Source organism: Podarcis gaigeae (assembly GCF_964106915.1).
Source record: "Podarcis gaigeae genome assembly, chromosome: Z".
Classification (NCBI taxonomy): Eukaryota; Metazoa; Chordata; class Lepidosauria; order Squamata; family Lacertidae; genus Podarcis; species Podarcis gaigeae.
In genome coordinates, this window is record NC_139691.1 from 6,930,987 (window position 1) to 6,950,240 (window position 19,254).

General features: G+C 43.2%; 2 long non-coding RNA genes across 2 annotated transcripts; one reads left to right on the top strand and one right to left on the bottom strand.

The window, feature by feature from the left end:
• Window positions 1-338: 338 nt before the first annotated feature.
• On the bottom strand, window positions 339-4,650 carry LOC310836558. Its single transcript, XR_014560145.1, has 3 exons — window positions 4,481-4,650; window positions 3,619-3,729; window positions 339-848 (listed from the first exon to the last, which is right to left on the bottom strand). It is a non-coding gene; the product is annotated as an uncharacterized lncRNA (long non-coding RNA).
• Window positions 4,651-4,999: 349 nt separating this feature from the next.
• LOC310836550 lies at window positions 5,000-16,300 on the top strand. Its single transcript, XR_014560135.1, has 3 exons — window positions 5,000-6,548; window positions 11,079-12,801; window positions 15,933-16,300. It is a non-coding gene; the product is annotated as an uncharacterized lncRNA (long non-coding RNA).
• Window positions 16,301-19,254: the final 2,954 nt, after the last annotated feature.

A 19,254-nucleotide genomic window follows, 5' to 3' on the forward strand; every position in this document is an offset into this window, starting at 1 on the left:
CTGTGCACCACCTAATCTCCTCAAGGTAACAGTCATATTTTGCAATGTGGCAATATAGATTGGGAAACCAGTTGAGAGATCCACTGAAAAGTGTGAGATGAATGAACAATTAATGGGAAGCCACATAAACACCCCACAAGCAAATCAGGATGAATTCATGATTAATGCTCATTGCCGTAACATTCTCCACAAATACAAATGAATGCTCTATAAAGACCAGATATAGAAAAATCTATAATCAAAAAGTGCCTAACTCTGACTATTGTGTTCTTATTCTGCTTGCTGACACCCACACATGTATAAAGTAATATTAAGTTTTAATGTTTCAACAAATAAGCTGTGGCTTTTTTCCTTTTTATTTCCTAATTAAGACCCTAAATAATTTTGTTCCTTTTAAACCTTTTGATATCTCCTTGTTCATTGTTTACTATTAACACCCTTAATTATTGCAAAACAAAATAGTATGCCAGTCACTTAGTCCAAGATGCTTGTAATTAATTTTCCATTATAATCAACCTTCATATAACCTACATAAACTCATCTGTAACTCTGTCTTCTTTTTTACATGAGACATCTAATTATGTATTTATTTTAGGAAGATGTTAATTATGAACAGGTAAATGCCTCTGAATGTAAAAATAACTGTTCTTATTTATGTTATACTTTTCTGATGCTAACAATCCACAGACGATGAATGACGCATAAACATTGGGCTTGGTGAGCATGTTCTAGAAGTGTCCATTAGTAACCAGGAAATCACAGGTTCTTCTTCTCCATCTTTGTTGCCCTCTTCTGGAAACTTCTGGTTTGTTGAGAGTTGGGAAGAGTCTTGAAGCAGTGCAGGGGATCTACAGAGAGCAGAAGGGAGAAGAGATATTGTAGAGGCCATGTGGGCTTTTTACACTGATGGCAGGAGGTAGGAGCCAATGGTGGAGCTTTAATTCATTTCACATTTAAAGGGAAACCCTACCTAATCTGCACTTTTAGCAGTGGGGGTGGGGGATACAGAGTTATCCTTCAAAATTCACACTTCTCCCTAGCTTCCTCCAAAGGATTCTGGGAACTGTGGTTTATTAAGGGTACTGAGAGCTGTTAGTAGACCTCCTATTCCCCTCAAAGTCATATAATTCCCAAAGCAGTTAGACATCAATCCCTCTTTCCAGGGAACTCTGGAAACCGTAGCTCTCTGAGAGGAATAAGTGTCTCCTAGCAGCTCTCAGCACCCATAACAAATGACAGCTCCCAGGATTCTTTGGGGGAAGTCATGACTGTTTAAAGTGACATGATACTTCTTTAAATGTATAGTGTGGATGAGACCTAATAAAGCAGAATGATGTATGAATGCCACGGTATAAATCCACCTATAGTGTACTACTGTTGCATCAATGACATGTTGCAGAATACACTTGAATTTTCTGCAACTCAAAAACACTGGTTTGGAGAGATAAATGGGTATGGACAGGATTTCAGTCCACATTACAGGGGCATGCAATTTATTATTTCTGGCTGACTTTCTGGGGAAATGATTTCTATTTATTACATATGTAGAGTCAGCAAAAACAATGCATAGAAGATTGTTGCATCTGAGTTCAGTATTTTTCTTGCAATATTAAAAGGGAGAAGGCAGGGGGAAGAGAAACCCAAATAAACTGCTTTGGAATTGTGATATTTGCTGATCTCTGATTTTCCAACAGTTGAAATTTACAAGAAATACTGGCTGCTGCTGATTTGTTTTTTCCTTGAAAAACAAAATATGTTTTTAAGGAAAACTATAAAAGCAAGTCTTATGGGGAACACTTTTAATCCTGAGGTGGAATCTCTAGAGAGCCAGTGTGGTGCAGTGGTTAAGAGCGGTTGACTTGTAATCTGGTGAACCGGGTTCGCGTCTCCGCTCCTCCACATGCAGCTGCTGGGTGACCTTGCACCAGTCACACTTCTTTGAAGTCTCTCAGCCCCACTCACCTCACAGATTGTTTGTTGTGGGGGAGGAAGGGAAAGGAGAATGTTAGCCGCTTGGAGACTCCTTCGGGTAGTGATAAAGCGGGATATCAAATCCAAACTTCTTCTTCTTCCTTAGAACATAAGAGGTGCCCTGCTGGACCAGGCCAAAGGCCCATCTGATGCAACATCCTATTCTCAGATTGGCTAACCAGATGCCCCAATGGGAAGCCCACAAACAAGGTTGAAGCATAATGGCTAATAACCATTGATACCTTTATCCTCAATGAATTTATCTAATTGACCTTAAAAACTAGCCAGGCTGGTGATCAATACATCTTGTGGAAGTTTAACTAAACCACATAGTTTAACTAAATCAGTTGAACTTCCCTTGTAGGCCTTGAAAACGAAGCTAAAACTCCCAAATATTTAGCCCTACCTGGAAATCTGGCAATCCTCACAATGCCCTTCTTTGGTTTCCTAAAGGCAGCACAGAGTGGACAGGAGAAGAGAACACAGGAAACCTTTTTTCTGCAACTCTCTTATTCAGGGAACTAAATCTCTGGAGCTTCAGTTGCCTGCATATTAAAAGAGCCATCTGCACATCAGGCAATCCAGGTGGCAAATATGAGGCAGTGAGTCATTATTTTATCATTAGCACTGAGGGTAATGACACTGCCAGTATGACTCATTGATTTAAAGGTGATCAGTCAAGGAAAGAAGGAGGAGAGTGGACATGAGAGGTGTATAATGTGTGTCTCTGATGCAGAAATGCCCCAGTCCATAGATTTGTGGCCTGTGCTTCTCAGCTAGAAGAGGAAGGAGATTTAGAGGTGTCGGCAACTTTCTGCTTCACTCTGCCATGCCTTTCAATATCTCACCTGGGGAAACTTGGGTTTCCATAGCTTCTGTCTCTCAGTATGGGCACAAGCATGGCTGTTTCCACCTAGTACTGAATGCTGAAAGCCTGCTCAAATTTCAACAACCTTGTTAGTCAAAGTTACAATGGTACCTTGGGTTACAGACGCTTCAGGTTACAGACTCCACTAACCCAGAAACAGTACCTTGGGTTAAGAACTTTGCTTCAAGATGAGAACAGAAATCATGTGGCGGCGGCGTAGCAGCAGTGGGAGGCCCCATTACCTAAAGTGGTACCTCAGGTTAAGAACAGTTTCAGGTTAAGAACAGACCTCCAAAACGAATTAAGTTCTTAACCCAAGGTACCACTGTAGTTTATTTATGGATTGCAATTTCCACAAATACAGTTTCCACAAATCTGTGCTCAAAGCGGTTAACATAAAACTCAAACAGTCTGAATACAGCAGCACAATCTTCGACATTTTTTTTATTTTTGAAGCAATTCCCATCAGCCCTGTTCCTGCAACTGGGTGACCTCCTCACAACTCCTGAGGTGCCTAGGCCATCAGGGATCTCCTTACATCAGTAGTAGGCATATTTTACTGGCTCATCACTGAGCTTCCAACTCAAACTCCTGCCTTTCTCAATTGACCTTCCATTCTCTCATTTCTTTTGCCCACCCTTCTGGATTCCACTTGAGCTTGCTGCCAGCTGCTGTGGTGCTGCAAGCTGATGCTCAGCTCTGGGACTTCTGTCTCTCCTGCTTTCAGCCAGAGTGACACATTGCAGAGCATCCCCTAACAAGGGCTGCCACCCTGACACCTTCTGACCCAGCTGCTTCCACAACCAGGTGACTTGCAAGGAGTGATTCCTCAGAGGCTGCCTGGATTCGGTTAGACCAAAGATGGAAAGAGATAAAATTGATGAACTATGCTGAAAAGGCAAAACTTACAGGAAGAATTAGAAACCAGGAAGAGGCAAATTTTAATAAAGAATAGGGAAAGTTTATAATTTATTTGAAAATTATTGCAAACAACTACATTCATTGGCAGGTTTGACAGAAAACTTGAAGTAAACATTTGAACTGTAAGCAGCAACAAGAGGAAACTTTGGACACATCAAGAATGGAGTGCAGCAAACCATTTTTTGGAGAAATTGTATTGTTGTTGTTTAGTCGTTTAGTCATGTCCGACTCTTCGTGACCCCATGGACCAGAGCATGCCAGGCACTCCTGTCTTCCACTGCCTCCCACAGTTTGGTCAGACTCATGTTTGTAGCTTTGAGAGCACTGTCCGACCATCTCGTCCTCTGTCGTCCCCTTCTCCTTGTGCCCTCCATCTTTCCCAGCAACAGGGTCTTTTCCAGGGAGTCTTCTCTTCTCATGAGGTGGCCAAAGTATTCCTGCTCCAGGTGGATCGTGTTTGGTCAAAACTCTCCACTATGACCTGTCCATCTTGGGTGGCCCTGCACGGCATAGCTCATAGCTTCTCGGAGTTATTCAAGCCCCTTCGCCACGGCAAGGCAGTGATCCATGAAGGGGGAAATTGTATTAAATTGTTCCTAATTTGTGGCTGATTTGGTAAAATTTGAAAAATTAATAAAAACGATTTGACAAAAACAAAGTACATGTGGGGGAATACATCTTTGTTACTCTTTCGCTCATCACAATTCTGCCCAAACTTACCTTCTTTTGTCTCATCCAGTGTTGCATCCTATCATGGGCCAGGAATTGGCTTTACCCACTGAGCAACAGCCTGAAGGGGCAAAAGACAAAGTGACTCCACCTGCTACCGATCAGTCTTCTTGCTCCTAATGAGAACCAGCTGGCTCCAGCTTTCTTAAGCAGGGTTCCAGCCTCAGTCAGTTCCTGGAAACAACGTTCATCATTCCTGTCTTACTTCCCATGACCTTGGACTCTTGGCTTTCTTGACCCGTGGGCCATCTGACTATGTTAACTGAGATATTCCTGACCTTAGGACTTGACTGAACCTTGCATATTGACTCTGCCTGAACTGGACTCTGAGAAGCCTCCTAAAACTATTTCAAGTCAAAACAGAACCTGACCAGTATGTGCATGTGTACACTATTTTTAGATCTATGACTTCACCTAGCTCCTAACTGCTCCTAGCAGTGGGAGAGGGGGGCATTTGTGTTTCCTTTTCTTCCATTCATCTCCCATGTAGCAGCAGTGGGCTTTCAGCTTTCCAACCACACCTCTGCCATTGCACGGACATGTTTGCGTGAAGGCCCTTCTGAGCTGCCCATACCACCTGCCTGAATCTAAGAGAACAAGGGAGGCCCATTTATTTGACTTGCACCATAACTAGGGGCAAGCCCCCAAACCAGTTAGACAGACGACTTGCCATAGTTTTTAGCTCTCCCATGGGTGATGAATGCAGATGTTGTCAAACCAGCATCTGTTCAGGGCTGCCCCAAGTCGCACAGCAACTGGAAGATGGTGTCAAAAGGGAAGGGAAGTGGGTAGCAGAAATAAGAGAGGAGAGAAAGACTGGCAGAGGAGAGAAGGAAAAAGAGGGAGAAAAACAGGGAATTCAGAGAGAGGGAGAGAAGGGGTGGAAGAAAGAGGGAAAAGGCAATGTTTCTGTCCATTTTTGCCTCTGGTGCCAACCACAACTGGTATTCAACCCTCAACTGTTTAAGAGAAAGCAGGCAGTGACAAAACAAAAAGCAAAAAAAAAAAGAGGTTCCTCACAGCCAATCTGTTTAAAAGGCATCAAACATTTATATTTTTTTTAGGTTCCCCATTATTTGAATGGATGGTTTTGAAATTCCAAAAGCTTGCTCACCTACCCACCACCAACCCTTTTTGAGAATAGGAACAGCAGCAGCCACTCCAGCATGTGTATTTGCATCCACCTTACGTGGAACTCCAGAGAAAGTAGAAAACTGACAAGCCCCAAATGATGAAAGCCATGGTAATAGCATTTGATTTGTTAATGATTTTTTAAAAAAGGAAATTGCCCTACAATACGTATGAGGAACTCAAATTTCCTACACAATGTGTGCTGTTCCAAATCTCTTTGTTCTTTTTTTAAAAAAAAATACTCTGGGGGTGGGGAAAGGAATTGATATCTTAAGGTTCTTTTTAGCAAGCGAATGTAGCTGAAAGGTGACATTTAACACATGTTTGATTTGAAAATTGTTTGTAATCCTTGAACATCAAACGCTAGCAAGAAAGAGGGAGATGGAAAATAGGCAGCTGCATTTGCTGTTCAACATTACCTTGGTAATCGCCCAGACATATGAGCTATTGCGAGCTGTATATAGGGTAAAGTGCAATTGCCCTTGCTGAGAGTGCAACATTACAGCTTCCAACATTGCATAGCCATTGTGAGGCAGCAGCTCCTGGCAGCATATTTCAGTGACAAAGCAGATGATTTGCAGCATACAGAAAACTTCCCAGGTTCAATACCTTCCTTGCATCTTTACACAAAGGGGCAGGGATGGGGCACCTCAGACCCAAGGGCAAAATGTGACCCACAGGACCTCTCTGTCTGGCCCTCAAAACCCTCCCCAAACCATACCTTTCACTGGCCCTGTTTCACACCTTCTTTGAAGTGGGTGTACAATACAGTCTACTGCACAAAGGTAAAATTTACATTCTTTGTTTCACCCAGTTTTGCCTCTGGTCCCACTCAACACTGGCTATTGGAAGGTTTCCCAGCAGAGAATGTGGCCCTCAGGCTGAAAAGGATTCTCCGCTTTTCCATTACACCAAGCTGGCTCTAAAGGTTTGACAATAGCATGTGATAAAATCTAGCCACCATTTCTACTCCTTTGAGCACCCCTGAATCTTAAGATGCCCCTTCTCCACCTTACTGTCTTTGCTGCATCATTAATTCTCACACTTAGGAGTGGAAAGGGCTGCATAAGTTGTGACAACTGAGTTGCGGCATATCCCAGCCCTGTAAGGTTAAGCATCTTGACGCAGAGCATGAAATAAAGAACAGCAAAGAGCAAAAAAATCAATAGTCCTGAGCAGAACTCATTTTCAATATGCGAAAGCAGTTTGTGATTAGCAAGGAGCTCAGCAAAAAAGCCATTATTTCCAGCCTCTGCTCTAAAACTTAAATGTCAGCCCATTGCACGAGGCAGCACAAAAACACTCTCACGAGAGAGAAATGGCAGGTAGACCTTAGAAGGCTGGCTATCTGAGGGGGTTGTCAACATTACATTTGTGGGTAACGGTCCACCTGCCAGTACCTCCTATGGCACAAGCAAAAGGTCTTATTATATAACCCCTCAAATATCAAAATTACTTGGGGTGGCATATCTACACCATTTTTGGTTCTTTCTAACCTTTTATATATGAGTAAAACAAAATGTGGAGTAAAACAAAATGACAGCCATTTTGTTTTACTCCACAATCCAAGGCAGTCATTTTGTATTATGGCACATGCAAGACAGCCATATTGTGTTCTTGTTGTTCTTATTATTTGTTTGTTTTATAATTATGTATTGTTACGTATACAGTGGTACCTCAGGTTAAGAACGTAATTTGCTCTGGAGGTCTGTTCTTAACTTGAAACTGTTCTTAACCTGAAGCACAACTTTAGCTAATGCTGCTGCTGCACCACTGCTGCACGATTTCTGTTCTGATCCTGAAGCAAAGTTCTTAACCAGAGGTAATATTTCTGGGTTAGTGGAGTCTGTAACCTGAAGCGTATCTAACCTGATGTACCACTGTGATTATGTTTTATAAAAACAACCTTAATATGAAGATCACAGGACAGTTTATGACATAAAAATATCAAATGAGACCAATAACTGCCCTCCCTCAAACACATTTAAAAGCCCATAAATTGTTTAGTCAGTCAAAGGCCTAATTACAGAGAAACCACTTTACCTGGCACCTAAAGATATGTAATAAAGGCACCAGGAGGGTCTCCTTGGGGAGAACATTTCATAAATGGGGAGTCACCACTGAGTCTCATGGGGAGTCTCATGTTGCCACACCTGGACCTCTTGTGGAGGGAGCACACAAAGAAGGGCCTGAGGTGCCACACCCATGGCAGTCATTTAGCCTAGGGCTTGACGATCAGAAGGTTGGCGGTTCGAATCCCCACGACAGGGTGAGCTCCTGTCGCTCGGTCCCAGCTCCTGCCAACCTAACAGTTCGAAAGCACATCAAAGTGCAAGTAGATAAATAGGTACCACTCCGGTGGGAAGGTAAACGGCTTTTCCATGCGCTGCTCTGGTTTGCCAGAAGCGGCTTAGTCATGCTGGCCACATGACCCGGAAGCTGTACGCCGGCTCCCTCGGCCAATAAAGCCAGATGAGCACAACAACCCCAGAGTTGGTCACGACTGGACCTAATGGTCAGGGGTCCCTTTACCTTTACACATACCTTAGTAGTCATTTTGTGATTGGTGCCCATGGCACTTTCTCTTTTAAAAATAAATAATTTTTTATTAAATTCTACATAATAAATTTAAACTCAAACAAATCATTCACCTCCTCATTTAGGATTCTTTAAATCCCTTGCCTTCCCTCCGCCCTTCCATGGTTACCATTATCAATCTTTCTTTTCATCTGCTTATCTTATTTTCTCTAACTTGTTAAAAGAACAGTAATCCATTTTTCCATAGTTTTTCATACATTACGAGCATTACTCGAATGCTGCCAAAGTTTTCAGTTGTTTACAGTGTTCTCTTTAGTACATTATGAATTTTTCCCATTCCTTCTTAAAATTCTTCTCTTCCTGGTTTCTGATTTTCCCAATCAATTTCACCATTTCGGCATAGTCCATCATCTTCATCAGCCATTCCTCTCTGGTTGGAACTTTGTCTTCTTTCCATCTCTGGGCCAGTAGTATCCTCAGTGCTGTCATCGCGTACATGAATAGTCGTTTCTGCTCCCTCAGAATCTCTGTACCTAAAATGCCTAACAAAAAAAGCCTCTGTTTTTTTCACAAATGTTATTTTAAACATTTTCTTCAACTCATTCTAAATCATTTCCCAGAATGCTTAAGTATTCTGAAGAACGTGCCTTCCTTCTCCCTACATTTCTAGCAAACATTGCAAGCAGTTCTATACATTTTAGCTAATTTTACAGCTGTTCAATACCACTGTGATACATCATTGTCATGTAGTTTTCCTTCAACGCACAGCACACTGTGAATTTTAAGTCTTCCCGCCATAATTTTCCCCAAGATGAAAATTGGATATTGTGCACAATATCTTGTGCCCATTTTATCATTAACGATTTAACTTCTTCATCCTTAGTATGCCACTCTAGCAACAATTTATACATTTTAGAAAGTGACTTCACATTATTTTCCAACAATTCCTTTTCAAACCTTGAAATTTCTCTTCTAAATCCATTTTTCTTGTCTATTTTAAACACATCATTTACTTGATGGTATTGCAACCAATCTGTAACTAACTGTCATATCTTCAGAACTTTTCGATTCCAATTGTTGTTGTACTTCTGTGAGCAACTCTTTGTAAGTTGCCCACTTACAAAGAGCATGGCACTTTCTCAACATGCCTAATTTACCTGAAGTCCCACATAGCTTGGTGACTCCTATCTTAAATGAGTGAGCTGTGCTCTGTACCTGGAAGTTCAGGAATACACACACACACACACACACACACACACACACACCCAAATCAAGTTCAACAACTATCATGTGAATAGATAAATATATGAATATAACTACCTAAGAAATTGTTTAATCCTTCCTTTCCTTTATAAAGATCATTTTTAAAGTCAACAAACACCAGACACATCGCTTAATTTGCTGTTCTTCCCAGACTGAAGTATATCTTTAATTTTGCATCACTCCTAACAACATACATAGTGTGGATTGAACATACGTAGAATTGAACACTAATCAAGAAAAAAGACAGTATCGGACAGTATCAGAGAAAACAGCAAACTATAATTAAGATTACTACCTTAAAATCAATAAAATATCAAGATGAAAACAAACACAAATACCTATATGTATTTATGTGTGAGTATACGTGCACGCACGCACGCACACACACACACACACACACACTCATATTTCCAGTTACAGATAGGTAGCCGTGTTGGTCTGCCATAGTCAAAACTGAAGAAGTGTGCATGCACACGAAAGCTCATACCAAGAACTGACTTAGTTGGTCTTTAAGGTGCTACTGGAATGAATTTTTTTTGTTTTGACACACTCATATGTATATGTATGTGTGTATATTCCAAACCATGACCTTTGGAACATAGAAAGTTGCCTTATACACCAGCCCACTGGTCCACCTAGCTCTGTACTGTCTACACTGATTGGTAGCAGCCCTCCAGAGTTTCAGGCAGGAGACATTTCCAGCCTTGCCTAGAAATGCCAGGGATCACACCTGGGACCTTTTGTATGCAATGCAAGTGTTTCTGCCACTGGCAAAAGAAATGGCTAATTCACACAGCACATAGTTAAACTATAGAATTTGCTCCCACATGAGGCAGTGATGTCCACCAACTAAAGGTAAAGGGACCCCAGGTCCAGTCGTGACCGACTCTGGGGTTGCAGCGCTCATCTCGCTTTATTGGCCGAGGGAGCCGGCGTACAGCTTCCGGGTCATGTGGCCAGCATGACTAAGCCACTTCTGGCGACCCAGAGCAGCACATGGAAACGCCGTTTACCTTCCCGCCGGAGCGGTACCTAATTATCTACTTGCACTTTGATGTGCTTTCGAACTGTTAGGTTGGCAGGAGCAGGGACCGAGCAACGGGAGCTCACCCCGTTGCGGGGATTCGAACCACCGACCTTCAGATCAGCAAGTCCTAGGCTCTGTGGTTTAACCCACAGCACCACCCGCGTCCCCCCAATTAGGGTGCCTTTAAAAGAGGATTAGACAAATGGATGGAGGATATGGTTATTGGTGGCTACTAGCTAGGATGGCTATCCTCTAGCTCAATGGTTAGAGGATGTTTGCTTCTGAATAGCAGTTTCTGGAAGCCACAGGAGGGGAGAGTGCTGTTGCGCTGAGGTCCTGCTTTTGGGTTTCCTGTAGGCAACTGGATGCTGGACGGGGTGGGCCATTGGCTTGATCCGGCAGGTGCTTCTTCTATTCCTTGTCACCCCAGGACAGCCCATCAATTCCAGGAGTCCTGAGATCAATTTGTGAGCCTCTTGTTCTGCTGCCATGACAACTACAGCACACAAAATTAGCTGTCTCTTCACTAGGAAGAAACCCCCAGCCCAAAAAAGCCCCAGTATATCCTCTTGAAGCCTTTTGCACTGATTGCTCTCTCTCTCTCTCCCCCCTTCCTTTCCCCCCTCAAAGCTGGCACATTCCTGAGCCTCTCCGAAACAGTCACTCCAAGCATCCCTGATTGAATGCTGAGTTCTTGACATCTACGAAGAGAATTCACAGTGAGGGGGACACAAAGCTTATCCTGGACTCTGAATCAACAGAAAATTCTCTGAGACTGGTGTTGTGTTTAGAGCCACCTGGAGTGGACAACTTTTGCCCATGCTGAAATGGTCCCACCTGAAGGGAGAACTGGAAACAAGAGAAGAAACATTGGGAAAGCTCAGGTCCAGGGGCCAAATGCAGACCATCCAGTCCTCTCCAGCTGGCTCTCAGAACTCTCCCCAGGCCAAATCTCTTGCCAGACCTGACTTCTACCCTCCTTGAGTGCTTTTGCCTGGTTGGGATGTGCCCTTGAACTCTGATCATGCTTCTTGCCTCGCTGTAGGAAGCAAGTGTGTCTAGAAACCAGCCTGTTGTACAAAAGTGAAATCTACATCTGTCTCTTCACATACTTTAGATTCTGTTCCTACCCACCACTGACCTGTGGCCTCCTGGAAAGTTTCACAGAAGGGAATATGGCCCTCGGGCTATATTTTCCCCACCCTGGGTTAGACTAATCCAAGTTTGTTTTTAAAGGACTGATATGCTTTTGAAGGATGAATCATGAAGATTTGGTGCTTCACTTTACAGTTAAATGGCATGGGGTCAGGTTGTTTGTGTGGGAATTAAACTTTAGTTCCCATTTACAGAGTTATGCAGAAGAGAGCCTGGGTTGTTTGACCCTTTAATTTGTTCCCTTTTACCTCCTATAAAAACTACGCAAGACATTCTCTGTTTAAAGTTTAAATAACATATAACTTTTACTCAGTGTACTTGCACTTGTTAGATTAAATATACAAGACAGATGTTATTTACATTGCTGATACATCTTACATAAGCTTGTCTCTAAGACAAATAGTGTTGCAGGCTGACTAACTGAGGCAGACAGCAACACAACAGAAAATACCTGCTGCTCTCACACATAAGACTGTTAATAACTGCCACTGCTATACCAACGGACATAACTGCCTCAGAGTTCTATAGCCCTTGCAAGCATTAACCCTTTACCTAACATTTTGACTGCTTTCATCCCACAGTTCAGGGGAAAGACTTCAACCATATGTTCCTGCCCAGTCCCTGAGATAAGTTATAGAGGCCTTGTGCATAGCCCCCTCTGGAAGATAAATCAGATTGGCAGGCACAAAAAAGCAGAGCCTGCTCAGTGGTAGCCTCACATAAATGGAACTCTCTTACAAATTATTTATCTATGGTGTCGTCAACACAGGCTTTTAAACAGGCCTTTAAAACACAGTTATTTTAGGTTGCTTTTTCTTGAAAGATTCATAGAGATGCTTGTCTGCAACTGTTTTAAGCTGTTTTACTTGATGCATAGCTGGCCTGTGAATGGCTTTAGACTGCCGATCCAAATGGTTGGTTTTTTTACAATGTATTTTGTGGAGTGGTTTGCCCTAAAAGCCAGCCTAGAAATACAGACATTAAAAAAAGGCCTCTGGAACAGGCTGCAGAGAGATATAGCTATATGTAGATGTAGATATACTTGATGAGAAACAACAGAACAAACAGTTGAAAAGTTTTTGAGGATATCCAAAGTAGAATAAATTAGAGTCCCAAAGGCAGAGGACATAAGCCACTTCAGATGGGGTTCAACAGTCTCAAGAAGGCAGATGGAAGATGAAGATCTAGTCTATATCCTGTAATGTATTCCTATAAAAAAATTGAAACTTTCCATCATACTGTACAATATAATAAAAAAACTAATCAAACTAAAGTAAAAAACAAAACAACAACAAAGAGAAAGAAAAGAGAAGAGAAGCGGGGGGTGTGAGGAGAGAATCCTGTAACAAATTCCATGAGTGGACCAGGTTCCCCAAAAGCCAAAATGCTTTGCTTTCCCTTTGCCCAATTTTATATTCTACACTTATGTTTTCTTCAAGTGCAATATGCAAAAATCTGTGGAACCATTGTTCAAAAGTTAAGCTGACCACCAACTTCCAGGTTTTTGCAATTTCTAACCAAGCAGCTACTAACATGAAGGAAATCAATGTTTTATGCATTAATTTATCATTGCACTCCTCCCATACATTAAGTACAGTTGTACCTCGGAGGTCAAACAGAATCCATTATGGAAGTCGGTTCTACTTCCGAAATGTTTGACTTCCAAAGCGCGGCTTCTGGTTGGCTGTGAAAGCCCAGCCAGATGTTCGGCTTCCAAAAGAACATTCAAAAACCAGAACACACACTCCCAGGTTCTATCATTCTGGAGCTGAAACATTCAACTCCCAAGGTGTTTGGGAGCCAAGGTACAACTGTATTGCTAATTGTGGAGTAAGAGGAACCATCAGGCTGCAGTTTGCAAACAAGGCTCCACAGAGCCAAAGGTAGTTTACATAGCTGGAGATCAACATGGTGTCCTCTAGATATTGGCCTCCAACTCCCATCAGCACTAGGCAGCATGGCCAGTCATCAGGCATGATGGAAGCTGTGGTCCATCAACATCAGGAAGACACTATATTGGCTACCTTTGATATAGTCAAAAGTAAGCTATTGTGGGAAAGGCAAATCAAGAAGTAAACAAGACGAGGCACCTGATGAGATGAGGAATTCAGACTGCAGGAATGACTTGGGTTTATTGAACTTACATCTTGATTTGTTTTCACAAACTCTGTGGGGAAGTTAGCTGATGCCAGCTGATTATTGAGCATTCCTTCTGAGTTTATATGAAGTTGTGTCAAGTAATTGTTATCCTATATGTTCCAGCACATTTCTCTTTAATTTGTGTTTATCGCAAGTCCAGTTTTGGGGAGCCAAGTTTATTGTGCAACAGCAATGGATAAACTTTAAATGTGTAGCCTGAATTTGCCAGTATGTGGCCAAATTTCACCTGAAGAGAGTGATGTTCTGGAAGAAGAAGAAGAAGAAGAGTTTGGATTTGATATCCCGCCTTTTACTCCCCTTCAGGAGTCTCAAAGCGGCTAACAACCTCCTTTCCCTTCCTCCCCCACAACAAACACTCTGTGAGGTGAGTGGGGCTGAGAGACTTCACAGAAGTGTGACTGGCCCAAGGTCACCCAGCAGCTGCATGTGGAGGAGCGGAGACACGAACCCGGTTCCCCAGATTATGTGACTGCCGCTCTTAACCACTACACCACACTGGCTCTGTGGGACACTTGGGTGTCAGTTTTATATTACACAGTGTGCCTCAGTTTGGACTGTAGGGTCAACCAACAAGCATTTGGACTTCAACATCAACCTAGAAGGTGCTCTTGATCCACAGAGCCAAATCTGCCTGGTTGGCTGAAGTATCAGAGCACTGGTATGTCTGACTGGTGGTTAGAATCCTTGTTTTGAGACATACACACCCCTTGGTGCTTCACAACTAGTTTAAATATTTGTAAACACAGGTGCTCCACACAAAAGGCACACCAGTTGTCTGGGAAGTCAGTTAGCTGGGATCAAACATAAGCTGTAAACCCCAGGGCTGCCATCAGGAGTTGACATAATAGAGCACTTACCAAGCATGGCTAGGGTGGTGGGGCATATCTGAGAGCCTGCTAAGTCAGCTGCTTCTCCTCCTGTTTGCTGTTGGAATCTGCTTGTTTACCCCACACTCTCTCTGCCCTAGAGGGGATGAGATGAGCAAGTGAGTAGTAAAGGTAGCTAGGGCAAATAGCAGCATACACCACCTGATAACTCCCCAGCTTTCTTCCTGACAAGCAAGCATTAACATAGCTGCCTTATACTGTGATGGATGTCTGGCCCACCTAGTTCAGTACCGTCTACTCTGATTGGCAGCAGCTCTTCGGGGTTTTGGACAGGAGCTTTTCAAAACATCACAGAAAGACCGGAAGCTGCCTTCTTCTATGTCAGGCTGTTGGTCCATCTAGCTCAGTGTTGCCTACACCGAGTGGCAGCAGCTCTCTGTGGTTTCAGATGGGGTCCATTCCCAGTCCTGGTGCTGGGGATTGAACCTGGGGTCTTCTGTATGCAATGGTTTCCCATATGGAAAGGAGAATGGGGTCCACTAAAGGAGAGGTCATCACGCTAAGGTTATCCTCAGATATAGGAAGTTGCCTTATAGCAGGTCAAACAAACTATCTAGTTCAGTACTGTCTTCTCTGACTGGCAGTGGCTTTCTCAGTGATTGGCAGTGGGATCTCAGGCAAAGAAGGGATTAAAACAATCCATGTCATGATAGCAATAAGATAGCTCCAATACTACTCACTGGAGGAATATGAGTAAGAGGTGGCTGTTCCCTTCATGTCCTTATTTTGGGCTTCTCTGAGATTGACCATTATGGGAAACGGGATGCTGGACTACATAGTCCTTTGGTTTGATCCAGCAGGGCTCTTCCTATGTGCCTATGTCTTTCAAACATAAGAGCCCTGCTGGATCGGACCAAAGGCCCATCTAGTCCAGCATCCTGTTCTCACAACCAGGTATCTCAAAGGGAAGCAGGAAAATCCAGGAAGGGACAGCTCTTCTCACCTCTTTGTTCAGAACCTTTCCGTAATGTCTCTCCAAGAAGTGCAGATTACCTAAAACCCTCCAACTGGGTTGAAACTCAGTTAGTTAGACTATAATTACATTGGCTTTAATTCTGGTTCAGTCGTTAATATCTGGCCAGTGAAAGAGCTGGACACATTCTCCTGTTCTCCACCCATTCCACCACCCTCACCTCTGTAAATGTCGAATTATTTTACAGTTGATCATCTGCTGGATTCTCCGACCTTTAAAAGCTGAACACTCTGTGCCTGTTGAATTTTAATCAATTTATATATCTCTCTTTTCTCTTCCCCTCCCTCCCCCCTTGAATGGAAATGTCAGGCTACTGGTATGGAATTACTCAGTGCCAGATAATGTGACAAAGACTCCAGAGTTCAGTGTCTGAAGTCATTCAGGAGCAGGGTGCAGCTTGCATTAACAGAGGTAATTTGTGAGATGTGAAAATTAGATGGCTCATGGGAGAACAAGCATATATTTTTCATTAGGTTTCATTTTGAAAGTCCTGGGACCCCATTCTTATTTCATCCAGAGACCTCTGGCCTCATTAAAATCTTGTCAGGGGTTGGTAATGACTGGAAAGTAGCAATGGTGGAGGCCATCAAAGTGTGTGGGGTAACCAAGTTTGTTGAAGGAGCTTGGAGTGAAAGGCTGTGGTGTCCAGACAGTCAGATTTGAATGGACCGCAATGGAAGGAGATTTGAATGGACCGCAATGGAAGGAGATTTGAATGGACCGCAATGGAAGGAGATTTGAATGGACCGCAATGGAAGGAGATTTGAATGGACCGCAATGGAAGGAGATTTGAATGGACCGCAATGGAAGGATGGCGAGCTATCAAGCTTGGCAGGGATGCCACAACATCTGAAGGTCATCTTTAAAAACAAAACACCATACACACTCGCACTAGAGCAATTGCTTTAAAAAAGAAAGATTTTGACCCATTATATTAAATGATTTTTTAAGAAAAACAGGAGAGAGAGAAATTACTTTGTTTACAAGGCAGCTTTCCTTCTAAAAATTTGCTTCATTTGCATCCATAAATAAAGATATGAAAAATGCTAAGGGGAAAACGGGGGTCGATCAGTGGTAGAGTACCTGCTTTGCATGCACAAGGTCCCAGGTTCATTCCCCAGCATCTGCAAGTAGGCCTGGGAGAGATCACAGTCTGAAACCCTGGAGAGCTGCTGCCAGTCGGTGTCGGTATTACTGGGCTAGGTGGACCATTGACTCTGTATAAGCCAGTGCCCTATGTTCCTAACGCCCCTGGCAAAAGGCATATTCATGAGTAGACATTAATTGTGTCAGCATTTCCCTTTTTCTCTTTGCAGAGTATTGAGGGTGCAAGGCTCAGAGATAATCTATTTTATCAGAGCTCAGAAAGGTCCACTCTTATTCAAGAAAGGGCAAACCAATTATATCTGTTTAGCTGAAGTCCCTGGCTTTTGGTACAAGGTACAAGCACGTGCCATTTGTAGCAACAACAAAAGAAAGTGCAGATAGACAGAGAAAGGCATCACAATCATAATTTTCATTGTTTATTGTCCCATTTTCTACACCACTGAGAAATCTGAATACAGTAATTAAGCAGTATATAAATGACTTTTATATGCCTGTTGTCTTTGTCCATGGAGTTTTCTCGGCAGGGATACTAGAATGGCTTGCCAGTTCCTGCTTCAAGGTGGATCACGTTTGGTCAAAACTCTCCACTATGACCTGTCCATCTTGGGTGGCCCTGCACAGCATAGCTCATAGCTTCTCTGAGTTGTTCAAGCCCCTTCGCCACAACAAGGCAGTGATCCATGAAGGAGTTCCATGAAGATCAAACCTATCCATTCTGAAGGAAATCAGCCCTGAGTGCTCACTGGAAGGACAGATCCTGAAGTTGAGGCTCCAATACTTTGGCCACCTCATGAGAAGAGAAGACTCCCTGGAAAAGACCCTGATGTTGGGAAAGATGGAGGGCACAAGGAGAAGGGGATGACAGAGGGCGAGATGGTTGGACAGTGTTCTCGAAGTGGCCAACATGAGTTTGACCAAACTGCGGGAGGCAGTGGAAGACAGGAGTGCCTAGCGTGCTCTGGTCCATGGGGTCGCGAAGAGTCGGACACGACTAAACGACTAAACAACAGCAACATAAATGACTTAAATAATTAAGTAAGATCTTCATCAATAATAATAAGGAATTATATCCAGTGCTAGTCCTACTCAGATTAGGTCCATTGAAAATATCAGATATAACTATTAGAGTCATTAATTTCAGTGGGTGTACTCTGAGTAGGACTTAGTTGGAGACAACCCTAAGTTTCTAACATTCCCTTTCCACCCAAGGCAGGAAACAGCAAAGTAGCAATTAAGAAATGGAATAACCAAAAAGTTTCAAGTCTGTGAGCATTCAGAAAAGGATGCTGTGATTGCTAAGACCCAGCATGTGTTTTTCAAAAATAAGTCATGCCAGACTAATCACATTTCTTCTTTTTTTATGGCATTGCAAACTTGGTGGATCAGGAGAATGCTGTGGACATAGCGTATATTGATTTCAGTAAGGCTTTTGAGAAAGTACACCATGAAATTCTCACAAGGAAGCAGGTAAAATATAGGCTGGATGAGGCAACTGTTAGGTGGATTTGTAGCTCGTTGACTGATCGAACCTAAAGAGTACTTATTAATGGTTCCTCGTCATGCGGGGCGAAAGTGACAAGTGGGGTGCTGCAGGGTTCTGTCCTGGACCCACTGTTGTTTAACATCTTTATAAATGACTTTGATATAGGAATTGAGGGAATGCTCATCAAATTTGCAGATGACACCAAACTGGGAGGGGAAGCTAATGCCACTGTTCCCAGGAGTCCAGGTTCCCAGCTTGATAACACAGTACTCATACGTAATTTAAAAGTAGGATTTTTGCAAAAAAAACAAGCAATTAGCTCCGGACGGCTCTAGCCAAGCCTCTGGTATCATCACTCAGTTGACTCTTCTAAAGAATCCTTCCTCTTCCAGAAGAATAAACAGAACCTATGACCCCCGTGTTTTTATTATTCTGTTTCCTGTCATATACCCTCCCCCAGCAATGACTTCGTGGTCTCATTGGATCCCCTCCAACTTCTTCCTGAGAAGACAGGCTGTCAATCTTCTCTTCCACGCCTGTTTGTGACTCTTGCAAGCCGTGGCTGCATTCCAACCCAGTCTTATTTGGCTGACTCTCAAGGTGAAGAGGAGCGGGGTTCGGCATCTGCCTGCTGGCCTCTCTCTGAGAGAAATCTGACCCTGTCATTTGCAAACTGCAGTCTTCTACCGGCTGCATTCCTAAGCTGGGAGCTAGAGTATTCATGACATCACCCCCTCCCCTAGGATCCTCCTCATCCTGTTCCCCCTCTCTCTGAGGGTAGCTACCTAAGCCTTCCCACCACTCCTCACTCTCTTCCCATTCACCCCCAACTTGATTGTCCTCCTCTCTTTCGAGCCCCCACTCTGCCTCACTTTCTTCATCTTCCACCAGCACCTTCTGTTCATCCCTCCACCCTCTTGGTTTGGGTTTGTTGGGGTACCTGCGGGGGAACTCCGTCTGTAACCTAGGGGCGTGCATGTTCCCAGAATCCTCCCATGACTTTTCCTCATCTCCGTAACCCTTCCAGCGAGAGTCTGCAAT